This window comes from Dasypus novemcinctus, chromosome 22, assembly GCF_030445035.2.
Source record: "Dasypus novemcinctus isolate mDasNov1 chromosome 22, mDasNov1.1.hap2, whole genome shotgun sequence".
NCBI lineage: Eukaryota > Metazoa > Chordata > Mammalia > Cingulata > Dasypodidae > Dasypus > Dasypus novemcinctus.
The window spans coordinates 49272536-49292663 of NC_080694.1; the positions used below are offsets into that span (position 1 = coordinate 49272536).

General features: G+C 43.5%; 1 long non-coding RNA gene across 1 annotated transcript; it reads right to left on the reverse strand.

Moving 5' to 3' along the window:
• Positions 1-8478: 8478 nt before the first annotated feature.
• LOC131275331 (uncharacterized) lies at positions 8479-12754 on the reverse strand. The gene is made up of 3 exons (XR_009182764.2): positions 12308-12754; positions 9385-9444; positions 8479-9080 (listed from the first exon to the last, which is right to left on the reverse strand). It is a non-coding gene; the product is annotated as an uncharacterized lncRNA (long non-coding RNA).
• Between the last annotated feature and the right edge of the window lie 7374 nt (positions 12755-20128).

Consider the following 20128-nt stretch of genomic DNA (forward strand, 5'->3'; position numbering starts at 1 on the left):
AACTCAAGGCTGCTTTCTCACCAAAGTCAGTTGCCATGTGTTGAGGCAAGATGGCGGGCGGTCTCTGCCGGGTCTCTCCTTCCTTCTTCCTCTTCAGGCTCCATGGGTGCAGCTTCTTCTGATCTCTGCTGTAGGCTGGCATAGGGCTCGTCTCTCATCCTGGGGCTTTAGTGGTCTGAGCCTTTTCCTTTCTGTCAAGTGGCAGGACTGAAATGACCAAGTTCTCTCCTCTTCCGTGTCTATGGCGCTCTCTCTCTTCCTGTGTGAGAGCCCGTGTGTATCAGCCCACCAGCGGGGTGGGGACTCAATCCCAATCTTAATAGGTAATTTAAACAAAGCCATCTCAGGTGAATCTAATACAATCCAAGGGATTACCAGAGGAACAGACCAGTTTACAAACATAATTTTTCTCTTCTTTGGGGATTCATAAATCATATCAAACTGCCACACCCCATATAAGATAATGGGGTCCTGCTGGAACCTGGCATTGGCTGGGTGCTCAGGTAACGATTTCTCACTTAACGACTCCTTCAATACCTCTTTTATATAACAGTAAATCTCTCACGCGCTCATCTTGTTTCTAAAAGTAGGTCACTCCAGTGATTGCTTTTCAGTTTCCGGGGAATGTCTACTGTCTTCTGTACTCTTGCTTGGTGGCTCAGGACAAAGAGAATAAGAGAGACAGGGACTGGGTACTTAGGTCATACAAAATGCCAGCCAGAATTATTAGTAGGGGATCAGGTTTGTACCAGAAAGGCAAAGGGGTAGTTTATTATTCCCTGGTTCTAATAGGTCTATTAACGTAGATTCTAAAGAATCTTGGCCAAACTTTTGAAAGCAAAACAAAAAACCCCGCAGCCACTGCTGCTTGGAGCCCCTATCAGAAGGTCCCAGAGGAGATTTACTGGTGATGAATGCTGGAACCCCAGATCAGAGCAAATTGATCTCCCCAGCAGCGAGTGACTGCCTCTCTTAATACAGCTGCTTTCTTCATTAGGAAACTAAAAATAGCCCCGATCATTGCAGGCTGGTTTCACTTCAAGCCTTCTGCCACCTCCATTTGTCTGTTCATTCAGGGTTTCTGCGTGCCTGTGACACCGTGATACTATTTCAGACTTCAAGAGCATTGAAGAAATGCTTCCTTCCCCACCCCACCCCCACCCCATTCACTCCAGATGTCCCAGAATGTCGGACACTGTTTCACATTAGGGGAACTCACCGGGGTCTGCTGGCGTCCTCGCCATTCCCATCTGCTTCACTCATTTTCAGAAAAATAAATACCATCCACATTGCTAGCAAGCATCTGCAATTATTAGTGTTGTTTTTTTTTTCTTCTTCAAGGAAACGTTCATTACACATGTGATTTTCTATGGATAGCTCATGAAATATTGAGTACAATTACCCTTTCCAGCTGATGCAGGATTTTACTAGATGTCTACTCAGACTTAGTGAGAGGATATATATGTATTTTATTCTCCTGGAGTGGATGCCTCGAGGGACCCTGGCAAAGTCAGTTTGCTGTGCAGCCTGGAAGCGGTTAGGAAGAGCATGTCAGCCTTGGGGAATCTGGGGGAATATTTGCTTAGTCCCGACTTTTTCCGCCTCGCCTTCTTAATGAAGTTGGTTCTGAATTATGATTGGAGGTGGCGCCGTGATTATAGCAAGATGGGTTCCTTGAGGAGGTTTTATAACCATTGGGCATGGTTATTCTTTCCCTCTCAGCATCCAGGTATTGAGGAAAGGGAACATAAGAACAGAAAAAATTGGGGGAGTGTGATAGGCCACTGTGTGAACTTGGCCAGGATATTGTGCCCAGTTGTTTGGTCAAGCAAGCACTGGGCTAACTGTAATACAAGGGCATTTATTGACTTTACTGCAGTGGTAAATCATAAATAGCTGGTTATAATTACATCAATCAGGGAGAGTGCCATCAGCAGTGAGTGATGCTTAACCCAATCAGCTGAATGCCTTAAAAGGGGAAGTGATTCCAGCATTGAGAGAATCTTCCAGCTCATCTTGGACAGCCAGCATCTCTCAGAACTCATCAAGAACCTTCATTGGACTTTCATCGGAGTTCTGGTTGCAGCCTCCCTGCGGAACCTGGACTTGCATATCCCCATGGCTGCGTGAAAGACTCTGATAAATCTCTTACTATCAACAGATATCCCTGGTTGATTCTGTTTCCCTAGAGAACCCTAACTAATACAGTTAGGAACCGAAGAAATCAACTTGTTGCTTAGTCCTATCTATTTACAAAAGCCACACCCATGAAACACGCATACAAACTTATAATCAGGACCTTCTCTAATTAAAAACATGGGGAGTACAGGTTCTATGGTCATGGCAGATGGAGCTCAGTGCCACATCAGTTAGCCCTACTTTGGAGTTTGTGTTTCTGTGTGATGGAGCTGAACTCAGATGTGATCTTTTTTCACAAGCCTCTCCTGTTACTTTTACCAGAACTGTAGTTAGAGCTGGGGTTTAATGTATACCCAGTGGACCTGAATCTCTGGACTGACCATGTGCTAGCCGGGCCCTGAGCCTCAACAGACTTCAGCTCCTACACTCTGGTTTATTGGACTTACCTCACGTAACTAACATGGAGGTGAAGAAGGTCAACCACCACACCAGGGAGCCAAGAGTGCCTACAACTGAAAGCAGAATTGCATCCAGCATCCATGTGGAATCTAAGCCCCCTCTTGATATAGATGTGGAGTGGACACAACCATTCCAAGGTCCACAGGATGGAGGAATAGAGTAAGGATTAGAGTGGACTTACTGATATTCTATTCATGAACTATTGTGATTAGTAATCGAAGAAAATGTGGCACTGGTGTGGAGAAAGTGGCCATGGTGGCTGCTGGGTGTGGGGAGTGGGAGGAAGAGATGTGATGTGGGGGCATTTTCGGGGGTTGGAGTTGTCCTGGGTTGTGCCACAGGGACAGTTACCAGACATTGTATGTCCTCCCATGGCCCACTGGGTGGACTGCAGGAGAGTGTGGGCTATGATGTGGACCATTGACCATGAGGTGCAGCGGTGCTCAGAGATGTATTCACCAAATGCAGTGAATGTCTCATGATGACAGAGGAGATTGTTGTTATGGGGGGAGGAGTGGGTTGAGGAAGGTGGGGGGTATATGGGGACCTCATATTTTTTGAATGTAATATTAAAAAAATAAATAAAGACAAAAAAAATAAAGTTCCAAACCACCACGCACACACACACACAAAACAAACAAACATGGGGAGTAAGCCTCAACTGTCACTTCAACCACATCGCATATCCAGCTGTCTCTACAAAAGTATGATTTTAATGGTTTTAATAGAACTGAGAATCCTGAAGAGGAGAGCTAATGTTGCTATGGAAACTTTTACATGTCTTGACTGTAGAACTCTTACTTGAAATTTGCAAACTTAGTATCACATTAGCTTTTTTTCACGTTTGATTTCTGGTTGGTCTTTTAAGAAGATAAAAGGAGAAAAAGCACTTGTCATACTAGTGTTTCTTGTTACACTCATAGCCAAAGGAGGGGGTGATTTATGATCTTTTGTTACTTTTTTTTTTTTTGAATCAGGAAACCTCCACAAAGTACTATATTAGGGCTATGCCTGGTGAAGCTTTTGTACTCAAGCTTGATTAACCCAATTTCAAAAGTTACACACTTGAATGATGTCCTTTTCTCATAGAATGAGTGTGCCAAGCTTGCGTGAATAACCCGGGTGTTCACACATTTAAAAGACCAAATTTTACAGGGCTCAAAACCCTTGAGTGGGTTGAACAAGCTACCAGTGACAGAACTCAAAGACCTCCTGGTGCCTGGACCCTCGTGCTCATTCACTGCCCCCTCCCCCCCAGCCTATGAACCTGAACCCCACTTGAAGGTCAAAGGGGAAGAATGCCACTTGGAGAATCGCCGCAGCAACCCTTCAGAAGCCTTGCGGATCCCCCTCCCCACCCCTTCGCCATCATTTTCTACTTTCCTCTCAGACCACAGAAGGTTTGGGCAGCTGGCACCTTGGTAGGTTTTGGAGTTCCCATAGACCCCAATGGAATGTTAGGTCTTCCGTGGAACATTATTTAACTCCTCTGAGCGCCACCTTCTGACCCAATGGAGATAATAATGCTCACGCCACATGGAAGTTTTAAGAAATAATCGAGAGAACATACGCAAAATACCGAGTACTTTATGGGGAACACCGCAGGTTCTCAATAATTAATGGTGCTTCCCTCTGGTTGAAAAACGAGCCTTGCCAGAGCCTTTGGGGGTGGAAAGGGCCCAACAAATTCCAGGCTGTATCTATTGAGTCCCTATGAAGTGGACTTGAACTCCCTCTTCTCCCACCCTGCCATTGCATATCTGGGTTGTTTTGACCTAAATTATGTAGATAATCCATTTACTCTGCTCTTCACTGACTGTGCTGCAAGGCCTTGCCTTGCTCCCAGCTCCATTCTCAGGGTCTGGCAGGATGCCTAACACGATAAATTTTCATTGACCATGGGGGTACATCCAGGTTTTGGGGGGTAGGAGGCACATGTAGTTTTGGGGGTCCTCCGTTTAAAAAGTTAAAAGAATATATGAATAAAAAATTAGGTGCAAGGCTCAGCAAGAGGCAGCGTGAGCCCTGAGGCTTAAGCGACATGGGAAATCTCCCTCTGTCTCAAGACGTGAATTACTCATGAATGACAATCTGTCTTTTCTGTGACCGTGTCCCGGGCCAGCCCCTGGTTTCAGTCCTATGATAATTCAGTTTCGGTTGTTACTTGAGATGCAGGCTAAGGAGGAGAACCCCGATACCCACAGGGTAAGTCCAGGTGTGTGGAGTGGAGAGCTGTGAGAGCTTAGCGTGTCACCCTAGACTCTCAGAATTTGGCTTTTATTAATAACCGATCAGGCTGGCTGCTGGCTTCATCGGGCTCACATTCGTTTTCTCGCATCCTTGGGGTTCAAGGCTCTCGTCTAAGATGTGGGGATACTATGAGAGCGAGGGGAGGTGGAGCAAGCTCCTGGGCTCTTGAGGCTGTGCTCCGTCCCTTCGAGGCTCTTCCCCGGGCCGGTTTCACTTCTCCTTTCCCTGCCTCGTTTGCCTTTTCCTCCCTCTTTTCTCTCTGTCTGCCACGGTACTGCCAGTCACATGGAGTCTTGGTCTTCTCAGTGTGAATGACAGTGTTGGCTTCTGGGTAAGAAGCCGGGAAGCAAAGAGGCAGAGGAGACGGGGTGGGTGATGGGGGGTAGGGGTGGTGTCAGGGCAAGACACGACACGCGGCTTTGTTACCCCCTGGCAGGGAACAGCGGGGCAGGTGCTGGCACCCAGCAAGAAACACCACTGGTGCTAGCTCTGGGCCTCGACTTCCTCACCAGTGGAAAAAAAAAAGAGAAAATGCTGGAGTAGAAAATCCCCCAGATGCCCTCAATCTCTGAAATCCCATCCCTCCACACCTCTCTCTACCTTACCTTACTGGGAAATGGCGCTGATAAATAAAACTCTGTGTGTGTCTTGTAAGAAAGTCATTATGTAAATTCGAAGTATTGCTCGAATTAATTCTAATGAGGTTCAGGGGAAAAAAACAAGGAACAACGAAAACTCTTTAATAAAGTGTTCTAAAAAAGAAAAAAAAAAAAAAAAAATTATCGCCCACTTCTGCACTTCCTGCTTTTGGCAGGGACTAGAAGTGGAAATCTGAAAACACTGCGAGACAGTCTGTTCTCATGGTATTTCTAGCTGAGAACAGGAAGGAGGGGTGAGAGAGCCTGTTTTTCAGTGATTAGCAGGCCAAAGAAGTTTCACTGGGCAATCAAGCTTGACAGCACCTCTAAAAGTTTTACCTTCATTTGGCCGGCATTGCGGATTTTGCCAGAAGCACCGACACCATCGCCGAGACCCGGCGTCATCCCCGGGTGGCCCCTCTCCCAGAAGCTGGGTGTCGGGCTGGACACCCCGACGCTGGCACGGCAGGCCCTGCCCTTCTGGAGTACACAACCAAGTGGGAAGGAGAAGTCATCTAAAAATGAAAAATGATGACGATTCCAAACTGCACATGCTGAGCGCTGACTTAGCCACGGCGACAATGCCCAGGATGAACCGTCCTCGCCATTCCCTTTTAGTTTGCACTTGCCGGCTCCCTCGCCATTGTGCTCTCAACCCCGGGCATAATCTGCACAGCTAGGCAAAAAAGGTTTCTCGGTTCTGTGAGCTCTTGGCCCATCCCGAGTCACAGCCAGGCCTCTGTGCGATGCCAGTGAGTCAGCGTGACTGACTCACGCTGACAAGAAGCGCGGCGCAGTGACCGCCTGTTGATGGCCAGGCAAGCTGCAACCAGGCGAATGCCAAAGTCCAGGCAATGTTGCTCTGTCCCCAGTTACCTGCCGGTGCGTTACGTGTGCTGGTGTCTAGGGCCGCAGCAGATGTTCCAGGGAGCGCCCTTGGGTGTCGCGAACCTCCTAAAGTGCACGTTGGTGACATCTTTACATCCAGGACCTATCAAGGGCTGGAGTGAGAAGTGGGCACCGCCTCCCTCCACCCACCGTGGGAATGCCCTGTGTGAGAGTTATTCTCTCACTGGCAGAGCAGGAAACATGCTTGGAAAATGATAAGAAGATTTGGAACGATAGCATGCTGCGGAGTATATTCTGAACAAGGGACGAATACTCAGGGTTTTATTGAATGGCCACAGTGAGTGTGTTGACTTGACTAAGTCTGGGTGATATGCCCATAGGGAGAGGAGTAGAAAGCTTTCTAAGGTGTCCCTAAGTTAGACAGACGTAGTTGTAGCCAATTGAACTGTACTGACAATGACTCGTGCTCTGAAATGGGTGAGGGGGTGGGGGACGGTGTCCTATGGTGGCAGGGATTGCTCTGGGTTAATTTTGTCCTGCTGTTGGAGGAAATCTAGGATTGCTTCCTGGTTTTTTTTTCTTACTTCGTGTTGGCGGTATGAAAATGGAAAAGACACGGAGTTGGCCATCAGAGAGAACACGATGCAGAGGGTAAGGCCACCAGGCACCCAAATAAGACAAGAGGAAATAGAGGTCCCTGGATGGGGGCCCCTGTGGAATGGGAGCTGAGTGCAAAACCTAACCATCTCCAGTGTTAAAAATTAGAACACGGATATCAGGTGAAATCATCTTTTAGGAGAACATAATTTTTCTTTATTATGTTCTGTTGAAGGAAATTTGCAAAATAGACAAAGACACAAAACTGAAGGCAAGAATCATTTGTAACGTCATCACACAGTGGCAACAACTCAAATCCTTACTGTAGATGAGTCTAGTAATATTAAATGCAAACCTAGATATTTTGAAACAATGAAATTAATTTGTACTATTTAACAAACTGTGTTTTTCTTTAAATAATATGCTGCCAAATATACTGTGATTATTTTCCCACATGATTTGATGCCCTCCTATAGCACTGTTTTTAATGATTCCATAGTATTTTATTCTATGGATACATCATAATCTATTTATCCTATTTCCTGGAATAGGACATTAGGGTTGTTTTCTGTGGTTTACTAGTATACACTGTGCTGTGATACTCATTCTGTATATAAATATTTGTGCAATGCACTGATTATTTCCTTGGGATAAATTCCTAGAAGTGGAATAGCTAGATTAAAGGTATAGAAATCTAAGCCCAGCAGCAAGGCTGATGGCACGATTACAAAACTGGCAAGAAAAGAACTTAATCCATGTACTTCAGCGATGTGTGTATGTTTGTTTTATGATTCCTTTGTATTGCGTAAACATTGATCCTACAGATAAAACGTTGTTTGTTCTGTGTCCGGCAGGAGAAAATCTTCCTAGATTTTGGCTGCCATTTTGTCAACAATAGCAATTTTACTCTAAATTTGGCTGGTGCTACTCAATTGTCACACACAGACCTTTACCTTGAATTTGTTGTCTTTTGAATCCTTACTGTATTAGTACTTCACAGGGCTAAAAATCACAGTTAGGGGGATGATATATGATCAGACTCAAGAGTCAACAGGTGATAGAATAAGCAAATGCACAGAGGCAGAAAGTAGATTTTAGTTCACTAGGGTTTTGGGAGCAGGAAAGGAAGTTTTTGTTTCAAGGGTACAATTTCTGCTTGGGGTGATGAAAAAGTTTTGGTAATGGATGGTGATGATGGCAGTACAATGTTATGAATGTGATTAATATCACTGAATTGTACACATGAAACTGGTTCAAATGCAAAATTTTGTGTGTAGATATGTTATCACAATACAAATAAATAAATAAAAACCAGGTGAGTTTGATGATACTTCCTCAGTGTCAAAAAAAAAAAAGTGTCTTAGCTATAAACATGGTGCGTTGCTTTTAAAATATGGGCTGCAATTTCCATTAGAGCCCCTGCATGCTGGCAGTCATATTTAGGGTGGAAAAGTGGTTTGACATAATCTAATGACCCTGACATTTTCACATACACACTGGAAGTTATATATCTGCAGTGATTATGGACAAAGGCATCTTATTCGTAACAGACTTTTATTTTATTTTATTTATTTATTTATTTTTTATTTTTTAAAGATTTGTTTATTTATTTAATTCCCCCCCTCCCCTGGTTGTCTGTTCTCTGTGTCTATTTGCTGCATCTTGTTTCTTTGTCCGCCTCTGTTGTTGTCAGCAGCATGGGAAGTGTGGGCGGCGCCATTCCTGGGCAGGCTGCACTTTCCTTCACACTGGGCGGCTCTCCTTATGGGTGCACTCCTTGCACGTGGGGCTCCCCTACGCGGGGGACACCCCTGTGTGGCGCGGCACTCCTTGCGTGCATCAGCACTGCGCATGGGCCAGCTCCACGCGGGTCAAGGAGGCCGGGGGTTTGAACCGCGGACCTCCCATGTGGTAGACAGATGCCCTAACCACTGGGCCAAGTCCGTTTCCCGTAACAGACTTTTAGAGGGCTGCCTCTGCGATGGTCATTTTATGAGATCCATGCGTAATTCTATAATCCCATTTTCAGGACCTCTTTTTGTTTGCTTGTTTACTCCTTCGTTCATTCAGTTCCTTCAACAGCTGTTTCTTGAGTGCCTTTTCTGTACCAGGAACACATCCCAGTCTATACCCTCAAAATCTCATTGTCTAGTGCAGGAACAGATAAAAAAGTGGTTATAAATTTAGTGCAATAATTATTAGGACAGGGATAAAATATGCTCCTGGATCCCCTTCCCTCTTTTTCTTTCCCTTCCCATGACTCTGCTCCCTTTGGGTCTTCTCCTCCCATCCTCTCCCCTTCCCCACAGTTGTGTTTCCAGGCAAGGTCTGGGCAGGAGCTAGCTTGGATGCAGGATGTTGGCCGAGGGGCTCGGAGGCACTGGGCAGTGGCAGGGGGAGGATGGAACAGGCTCAGCAGCCAGGGGCAGGAGCAGAAATGGAGACCACTCACCAGGTCAAAATGTGTAAAAGCTGGAGTTCAAGTTCATAGGCTATAACTGGAAGATAGCTTCTGATGGACAAAATAAAAAAAGAAAGTGTAAAGCTCAGGTTTTCCTATGATTGAAAGCTGGAGGAATGTCAAGCAATTGTATTTCATTGTTTTTGCTCATATATGGGAGTTCTGTTGATGGGCTGGCAGTTTTGGGTAAGTGAGAAAGGATACCTGCTCTCTAGGAGAAAACAGTGATTACCTCTAGGAATATGGATTGGTGATGGGAGGGTCTTTCCTTGAGTGAGATACATTTTTAAAGGCATGATGGGATTATGGTTAATTTTACTTATTTTTCGGTGCTTTTCTCTGTTTTCCAAATTTTCTAAAATAATCATATGTTGCTTATATAATTAGAGAAAAAAAACTAAAAAGCAGGAAAAGTTGAGATTAGAAAATCATTCAAGGATTTGAAACATCTCACCGTGCTGAATTTCTAGAAACGGGTTGTTTAAAATTTCAAGCCTATATGATCATATCCCACAAAGTTAAGGAAGTGACTAGAGTTAGCCCCAGAAACACTAAAAATTTTTCTTTAAGAGGTCATGAAGAATTGGAGAGATGTCTAACCATCAAAAAAAATGGCAAAGGGAGAATCTGTTTTAAGCAGAGAACATGTCCAACCCTAAGCAATTATTGCCTGACTTTCTAGGCTATTTTGTTTAAAAATAATTGGATGTTTATCTTCCAGTGGCTCAGACATTTCAGAATCTGGATAAGTTCTCTAACAGGGTATTACATTTACCCAGTGATTTCAGCTTTTAAACCTACAACAACCTACAGAGGTGGGAAGATGTCACCCCCATTTTACAGGTAAGAGCATCGAGGCTCAAAATGTTGAGACGGCCCCACAGCTCACAATTAGTTCCTGATGGAAGAAGGAGAAAACGTAAGTCTCTTTGACCTCAGTCCAGTTTTCTCGCCACCATGTAATGAATCTTCTGGAATGTACACAGATTTCCCAGAATTTTTTGTTAATGTCCCTACTGCCTTTTTTTAAGTGGAAAGTATTTTTGAAAGGCAGCCACAATTTCTCTACGAACACTGAAGAGTACTCGACACCCTCTAAAAAAGGTACCTCACTCCCCTATAAGTAATTCCACAGACAAGGTTCTTTTTAGAAAGTGCTAATTAGTGCTAAGTACCTTCAGAGGTGCCTTCCAGCTAATGTCCAGAGATGCACCAAGTGGGGGTGGAAATGATCATGACTCTCCCCCTCAGGGACTCAGCTGATTTTCAGTGATGATGAGAGGCCGTAGGATTATTTTACTCAGTGTTTAAAATAGGCGTAAGTATTATGTTACTACTCTTACAAGATAAACAATACCACCTTTACTTGATCTGGTCTTCATTTGTTATGATCTTGAGGTAGCTGATATTTTACCCAGGTTCTACAAAGTGCACTTTTTCAAGGTAATTTGATTTTTGTAATATATGGTTTTGTAAATGAATTTTAAAAATTTCAGAATATCGTAGTTTGTTTACAGCATAGTTCATTCATCATGATTTCAGTCAAACCTACACAGGATAGAAGTCAACTGCTCACCTCCCCACCCCCACCTCATCCCTACCCCCTACCCCTACCAGCCAGCAGCCGTTGGTCCTACCAATGAAAACAAAAATTTACTGGGGGGGAAAAAAAGACAAAAAAACCAAAAAATCTCACGTGGAGTTTTTGTTTTGTTTCGTTTTGTGCCAAAATCTGGAAGAAAATCTGGAACTTCATGTAAAAGACTATCGCCCAATGAAAACAAAACAAAATGAACCAACAAAAACAAATCCTTTCTTCCTTGGCTATGCAAATAACCAATTAAGTCCCTATATAATGGAACCAGAGTATTTCTGCCCTGCTAGAGACCTGTTCTTGATCTTGCCTTCCCATCTAGCACTAAACAACCATATAGTTCATAAACCAAGCAGTTTGGACAGGTGATGCTTTCATTTCAGTGTTGTAAAGAAGTCTCAGAAGTCTATAATAGTTCATAGAACACCTCATTTTTGAGATCCAAAGACCTTTGGTGATGATTGACCTTGGGTCAACGAGAATCAGCGTGCTTGCTGGTAGAGCTTGCAAGTGGCGAGGCACATCCCCTGGTCTCGTGTAAACCCCAACTCCAATGTCAAATCACTGCTCACGTGCCCCTCCTCCTTTAAAAAACCTTTCTATTATAGTAACATAAAACTTCTGAGTTCAAGTTACTGTCCATTCCTACCTTTCCCAATGATCTTGAAACTCCTGTTGAATCAGAAGGAAGAGGAAAGCACAACACATAGCAAGAATACTGGGAAGAGAAGTAATTAAGTGGACAAAAAACACCTCTTTGCAGAGGTCTGGAGGGTCAAAGGCTGGCAGCGAATGCCACGGGGGCTTTCCCTGGACTTTGGTGGCTCTAGTTCAGAGAGCTGGAGTAGCTGGGCTCAAGGCACCAAGGAGAATGGATGAATCCTCCAGCTTGTGGGCATTGCTTGCCTTTGCTTCCAAGGCTTGGTGAGCGAAAGGGCATCCTGTTTCACCACCTGGGAACCAGCCAGTGCAATCTACTGGCTTACTTCAAGCCCTGTGTGGTGGTGCCCAGACTGGGCATGGGTTGTATGCTTGGAGGAGGAGTAGGATAAGAGAGAAGATCTAGAGAAACTTGTGTCCTTGTAACCCCACTAATGACCTTAATAAATCACCTTTTAAAATAATTTTTTAAAAGAAGCTTTAGATTACATGAATGTTATGTAAAAAATACAAGGGATTCCCATAAGTCCCACGGTTTCCCCCATTAACAACATCCTTCATTAGTGTGGTACATTCGCTGCAATTGATGAACCCATACTGGAGCACTGCTACTAACCACGGACTGCAAGTTTACATTATACAGTTACATTAACATATCACCTTGACTTGTCTTGCCATGGGTCTGCCTTGGTGGAAGTCTTTCGGAATGTACGTGACCTGCTTGATTGTCTGTGTCCGAAGGTGAAGAACATTTTAACTCTAACAATATGAGCGCTGCCCCTGACAGATGAGAGGAAACATTCTAATTTCTAAGAAGTTAAATAAACATCAGACTTCTTTCTCACAGAGTGGGTGTAGCTCAGCAGTTGAGTGCCTGCTTTGTGTGTACATGGTCCCGGGTTCAATCACTGGTACCTCCTAAAGAACAAACAAACAAACAAAACACTAATGAGGGCAGAATCCTACAGTTCCACAGGCAAACACTCCCCCCACCTCATATTTTTGGCATAATTGTGCTTACATATTAATATAATGAATCTTTCCTATTGGAGAAATTAGCAGATTCCTCATATTCTTAGAAAAGCGGTGCCGACTTCTTCCATTCAACTAATCTCATGCCAGCTTTGACCACAACAGCAAAATACAGTCCATTTTCATTATTTCAAAATTCTGTATTTGTGAATTAGCCACTTGCCAAAATTTATTTGTAACCCCAAAATCGATACTTGCAACACTCTTGTAGACTTTCATGGATGACTCAGAGCAGTGAAAAATTTGAGTCGCCCAACATGCACATTCCCAGCTATACTGAACAAGGGGCTACTTTGCCTTCTTGTTTCGGCTCTCATACTATAAACAGTGTCCTTTTTGCAGCATATTCATTGCCAAGTCTTTTGTATTTTTGTAGATGATTTCACTGTTTAAAACGGCCCCAAGCATAGTGTCGAAGTGCTGTCTAGTGTTCCTATACCCAAGAAAGCTGCAATGTGCCTTACAGAGAAAATTGTGTGTTAGACAAGCTTCATTTAAGGATGTTATAGCACTGTTAACTGCAAGTTAAATGTTAATGAATCAGCTATCTATTAACTAAAATCTCTTTAAACAGGAACACACAAAAGACAGGTTAGATCTGTATCAATGGATGAAAACGCTGGAATCAGAGACTCATGGTTTGGTACCGCTAACTCAGAGTTAGCAGCCACACGTTATAGAACATAACTGCCATGAATAATGAGACTCCACTGCCACTGTAGTAAAAAGCAGACAGCAGGTTGTAACATTTGCAGTGTCAGGATCTTGGTCGAACTAAAACTGTTGAGAAGTATGAGAAAGTCAGGTTTCCATTGCCTTTAGCATTTGCAGGGAAAAATTATTGCACCTATTATTTTAACTGGAAACCAGCTATTCAGAAAGCTAAAAACAGTTATTTCTGACCCCTTTTAAGTTTTCTTAGCCATTGACTCATATTTTATTCCCTTGGTTGATGGCAACTGTCGAAGCCAAGCAAACAATAAATTAAGAGCATAACCAAAATTGGTCCTTTTCATTTTTATAGGTGAAGAATATACTCAACCAAATCTATAAATTTCCATGGACATAAATCTCTATGCTCTACATTTCAGCTGTTAAAAATCTAATAATGTCAGGAGCCACTCTTCTGAGCAGGCTGTAAAATGAAGCAGAGCTATTTTGGCATAACAGATACAGTTTGCAAGGAGGTTCAAACATGATTATAGTTCATAGCTGTCAACAAATAACACAAAGCCTTATTCCCTTAATCAGAAAATCTGAATTTCAGGTGTTGAAGTTTATTGGGGGAAGGGGAGCTACTCCATCTGCCAGGATTGCCCATCAACGTTGAACAACCTCTGAGGATCAGTAGCTTTGTAAATTGCGTGCAGAAATCCCTCTCTCTTTGTCCTTCTGTTCTAGAGTTTCCAAGAAGCTGGCTTTCCACACTTACTTGGGAAGTGAAGGTGGGAACTCTGGGAGGCTGATGTGGAAGCTAAAGCTGATGCTGCCGATCTCAAATCCAGCCAGCGCTCTCACCTGGGCAGAAAGTGCGTGGCAGGAGCAACCTGGTGGGGACACATGGTGGCCTGGTAGGAAGACCTCATTGTCATCCAGGCAAAAGCAGTGGGCTTGCTATGCAATTGCAGCTTCAGGCTCTATCTCCTACCCCTTCTGACCAGTTTGACTCTCATTAGCTCTATCCACAAAAACATTTTGTGGTTAACAATAAAAATCAACTTGTATAAAGTTCTTAGCAGCTGTCCGAAACCATGACCTCCACTTAGACTTTCCTAATGACATAACAATAATTTAGAGTAAGCCAGACTGAGTATTATGATATATATTTGTAGTAAGTTACTAATTCATGTGCTCTGTGCAGCTCACATTATGAAAAATAAAAGATTGAACGTTGTACATGTCGAGATGCAATAAAATTTGTTACATTCATGAACTGCACGTACATAAACACTGGTAACTTCAACACTCACAATCCCTGCACTTAAGGAGCTCTCAGGCTATGAGGGAGAAGTGGAGAGTCAATGGGAAAAGATTCTTTGACAGAAGAAACATGATGCTACTGTGTCACACAAGAGGGGCACCCCCCTTAGATGTGGAGGAACTGGAAAGACTTCCAGGAGACTGTCATCCAGAATCCAGATCCTGAAGGGTGTGTCGCTGTTAGCTGTGGGAAGAGGGAGGAGGGAAGACAATTTCAAGCAAGGTGAGCCCACGATGTGAGGTCTGTTGAGAGAGCAGGGCATGGCAAGGAGCTGAGAGAAATTGCAGTATAGTAGAAACATAAATTGACAGGAAATGGTCAGTATTGAGGCCACAATGGTAAGCAAACCACCACCAAGAAGGGCTGTGGAGGGGAGCAGATGTAGCTCAAGCTGTTGAGCGCCTGCTTTCCATGTACAAGGTCCTGGGTTGGATCCCTGGTACCTCTTAAAAAAAGAAGGGTCGTGGCTACCATCAATTGCAACAAATGTACCACACTAATGCGAGGTGTTAATAATAGGGTGGTATAGGGGAATACTGTATTTTTCACATGATTTTTTCTGTAAACCCACAATTTCCCTAATTAAAAAATAAATAAATAAGGGCCATGGACTATGGTTAATAGTACAATTATAATAATAATCTGTCATCAATTGTAACAAATGTACCACACTAATGGAAGTTTTAATAATGGGGGTGGGATGGTAATATGGGAACTCTGTATTTACTGCACGGTTTTTCTGATTTTTCTGTAAATCTATCAATTTTCTAATAAAAAAATAAAAGAAGGGCCTTGCAAAATCATGGTATGAGATTTGGGCTTTATCTTATGAACAATGGGGGGGCCATGGAAGGGGCTAAGCAGATCAGTGACATAATCAGATTTGGGTTTTAGAAAAATTATTCTGCATTTGGAGCATAATTCATATGGATACTCAATCATTTTTTTAAAGTATATTTTTTGTTTATTTTTAAATGATACATAGATCACACAAAATGTTACCTTAAAGAAATATAGGAGATTCCCATATGTCCCACTTCCCACACCCCCTACTTTTCCCACATCAACAATTTCTTTCATTAGTATGGTACATTTATTGCATTTGATGAATACATTTTGGAACACTGCTACACAGAATGGATTATAGTTTACATTGTAGTTTACACTCTCTCCCACCTAATTCTGTAGGTTATGGCAGGATATATAATGTTCTGCCTCTGTTCCTGCAATATCATTCAGGACAACTCCAAGTCCTGAAAATGCCCCCCCATATTACACCTCTTTTTCCCTCTCCCTGCCTTCAGCACCTCCAGTGGCCACTGTCTCCACATCAATGATATAATTTCTTCCATTGCTAGAGTCACAATAATTCTATAGTAGAATGCCAGTAATTCCACCTTAGTCCATACTTTATTCCCCAATCCTGAGGATTCTGGGATGGTGATGCCCACTCCACCTCTTAACTGAGAGAGGGCTTCGATCCCACATGGCTGATGGATGGGATTCTCCTGCTTGCACTGTAGCCTCTCTCAGTTCCTTGGTGTGGTAATTGACCATCCTCACCTCCTTGGTAGCTGGCCTGGGTAAATCCAACAACCTGGAGAGTAGGAGTTGCAACTCTGCTGAGGGTTAGGGCTCAGCTGGCACATGGACAGACCAGAGAGTCAAGTCTCCTGGACATACACCAACTCTGGCATCAACCACAGGTTCAATAAAAAGGACAGAAGAGGTCTGTGTAGAGAAGTTACATCTCAATCCAACTCTGTCACACTCAGGAGCACAAATTGCAAAGTAAGGCCCACTGGCAAGGCACCAAACTCCAGAGTCATCTGCCATGACTGTAGGACCTAGGCATCTCCAGAGCCCTCGGGAGCACCAGCACCTTGGGTAGTATCTACTTTGGCTGTCCATGAGATCCTGCTGAGATGTGCAGGATGACCTCCCAACTCATTTTGAAGTCTCTTAACCATGTAAACTCATTTGTCTTTACCATTTCCCTCTTTTATTCAAGGTCCTTTTCTAGTTGCATCATCAGCTGGTGCTGGGTAGTAATCCCTTGGTGCCAGGGAGACTCATCCCTGGGAGTCATGTCCCACAATAGGGGGAAGGTAATGCATTTACATGCTGAATTTGGCTTAGAGAGTATCCACATTTGAGCAACATGGGGCTTCAGGAGGTAACCCTTAGGCACCCTGCAACACTAGGCCAAGTGAAATTTTAAGCACAAAGGCTCATAAACATAGTTGTCAATATCAAGGGCCCATCATTGTACCATCCTTCTTCACTGGTCATTGCCCCTGCATGTGGGGGATTGTTGCTGTCCCTTCGGGGAATGTGGCAGAGCTCCCCAGGATGGGAACCCAGCACTCCCTCAGTTGTTGTGTGAATCTCTATCTACTGTGTCAATACCAATATCTTGTAACTGATGATGACTGTGACTGGGCACGTTATTGCCTTTTTACAATATGGAAATATGAGTATTAGAATGAAAATGCATGTCATTATGTTTAAATGACCCTGATACATATGACACAACAACAACAACCATAATCATAATAATAAGTAAGAGTTATACTCAGTGCCAGGAAGTGTGCTCTATAAATGATCTCACTTATTCCTTGGAAATAAACTAGATTATATTTGGAGATGGGGGAATTGGAGTTTAGAAGGTTTAAGCTACCTCCTTAAGTCATACAAGAAGCAGGATCAGACTGCAGCACAGGCAGTCAGAGAGCAGAGTTGGGCTGGTCCCCGTTTTACAGACTACCCTTCTACCTCTCTCACCCTTCCAAATAAAGGGAGTGATTATATCAGATATTCTTCCAAATTAGCTGGAAAGCAATTTTCACCAGTATGATGGTTCATTTTTCTAAAACTTTATACTCATCAATGAGGCTATTAAAGGCCAAACATGTGGGCAGGCAGCATAACCCAGTTTGTGGGTATGTAGAAACTGGTATCAGGTTTGCTGTAATCTGGTGCAGAGATTTAAGGAATGTCAACAATTAGTTAGGAAGAATGATAATAACAATACTTAGACCTAGTGACATTGGAAGATCTTCATTTTAAAAGAAAAGGGTCTTGTGGAAAGATGACCTAAAAGTATTAGGAAATGTAACAAGATTACCTTCGCCCCAAAGATGGAAGTGTGTGACTCGTGGGGTAACAGAATGTGTTTTCCAATACCCTTGGTGTGGGGATGGGATCTGGACGCTTTGGCCAGTGGCAAGTCTGATCTCTGTAATGGGCGCCAGGCACCAATGGGATTTTATCCCAGCTGAACAAGCAAGGTCGCCTCTCTGCCTCTGCTACCTTCCTGACTCACTTTACTAGTGCTTGCCCCTACTGGGGGAATTATTTATTATCTTCTAATCTTCTGTGTGATGGTGGCTTTAGAGTCAGAAAGCCTTATGCTCTCATTCGTTGCCTGCTTATCCTGGCTGACATTTCTAAAGCCAAACAGAGAGCCCGTAACTTTCTGTTCAAGAATATTTTAGTACAACTAAATGAGCACATAACCGTCGACATACGAAATAAAAGGGTTGACTCACACGTTACCCTGGAAGCAGTGCTGTATTCTTAGATGGTGTCACCTTCAGAGCCTGAGTGTCCTGAAAAAGAACCTGCCTCTTCTTGAACTCTGGTGAACTTCTATTTCCTGCCCCTCTGCAAACCAGAGGCTGGCAAGAGCTGGAAAGGAGATGTAGTATGGGAAGATTAAACACAGTAAACTAAAGAAAGCAAAGAAATTCCTGGAGAATAATTGGATGGAGCATCTTATTCATAAAGCAGATTTTGCCTGGAGGGGAAGATAAAGTGGGTGTGGATGCAGTTTACTGGCTGTGTCCACAGGAACCAAGCCCTGCCACCTCCCTCCTGGAGTCAGGATCGCCGGCCGACCGTGGTGACCCTGTCATCAGCTCAGCTCCTCCTTGGATGGTAGAGTTCACCGCCCTCCCCTCCCTTGAGCTCTGGTTGTATCACAGGCTGCAAATAAATTGCTAACATTTAAGTGCATCTGTTGCAAAGACAGAAGCCCAGAGGACACTGGGGAAATTTCAAGCCGAATTTCAGGTCTGAGCTGGTAAAAGCCTGCACCATCTGTGGAATCTCTCTCACCCGCATCACGGTACTGGGGAGGGGCAATGGAGAAAGGGAAAGGAGACAGAGGATTGCCCGGTAGCTCCATCGAAAACTCGTCTTTCTTCTCTGATCCGTTCACAGGGGTCATTGGAGCCAGCGTGGATCCCAAATGCCTTTCCTCGCCCTGAGGAGTAGGGCTGGCGGGGACTTGATTGCTTGAACCTGGGACGTCAAATTCGCTGCACCCCTGAGTTTAAACTCGGGTCTTGCCCGCAGACTTCACCTGTGCAGATTCAGGACTCCCCATCTTCCTGCTGGTGTGCTTCTGCCTCTTGTGCTGAACTTGGCTCCTTCCCTCCTGTCATCTATGTGGCATTAAAAAAAAAAAAAAAAGGGAAAGGAAAAAAAGATCCTTTTCTGAGAAGCACTTTACCTTTCTATAGTGCAGGGAAAGGGTAGTTCCTTCAGAGTCCTGTTGTAGATGATCGGTCTCTTTGTCTAACAAGCTTTTCATGGTTTGTGATTTTCATTTCCCTCCACAGTTCAGGGTGCTTTGGGGAAAAAAAAATCTATTCAGCACTTTTCCACTCATAATTCAAGAAAACAAGAGTCATGCAGTATAATAAGGATAATTAGCGCCGACTGAAAATAGTAAGCCTGCACCACAGAAGCCCCTCTACCGCACACAGTATCCATTTATCGTTTTGTGTACTCTCTGTCAAGGCTAATTACTACTCCTGTAATTACAAACCTGTTGAAAGAACAAAGGAAAATGCAAAGCTGTACTTAAATAAATAGCACTGTTTCTTCCAATATCATCTCAGTAAACTCTTCTGGAACAGAATCTTTCCTTACAGTCTCACAGTTAAAAACTGCTCTTGTTTGTTCTCAAAAAAAAAAAAAAAAGATCAGCTATTAGGAGAATGATTTTCAGCATGTGTGCAGGGAAAGGGGTTTGAATTTCTTTGATTTAGAGCCTTGTAAAATAAAGATGGCTGGGAGTGATGATCTCATGCTTAATAAGGCTCAACATTTATGTAGCACGTTTCCTTTTCATTAATTTGTTAACCTTGGCACAGCATGGAAACAAGCGCTGTGTAAATGACCATATGCTTCTCCTGTTAATGTGTCTTAATCCAGACCAGCAGACACTTGTCTTCTCCCTCAGAGGAGAGATGCTGCTGATTACGCCAAACCAAGAGAAATAAGGAGACAAATTTAGTTCTCTCTCTTTTCTAGGGGTGAGACACTCTGGGAAGTATTAGAAAAAAAAACCAGATTCCAATTTTCCTCCATTCAGTCCTCATTTATCTGCCTGTCCCTCCTGATTCCCTTCATGATTTTTCTCTTCCACACTTACCCTGGATTTTAGACTAGTAGGAGAA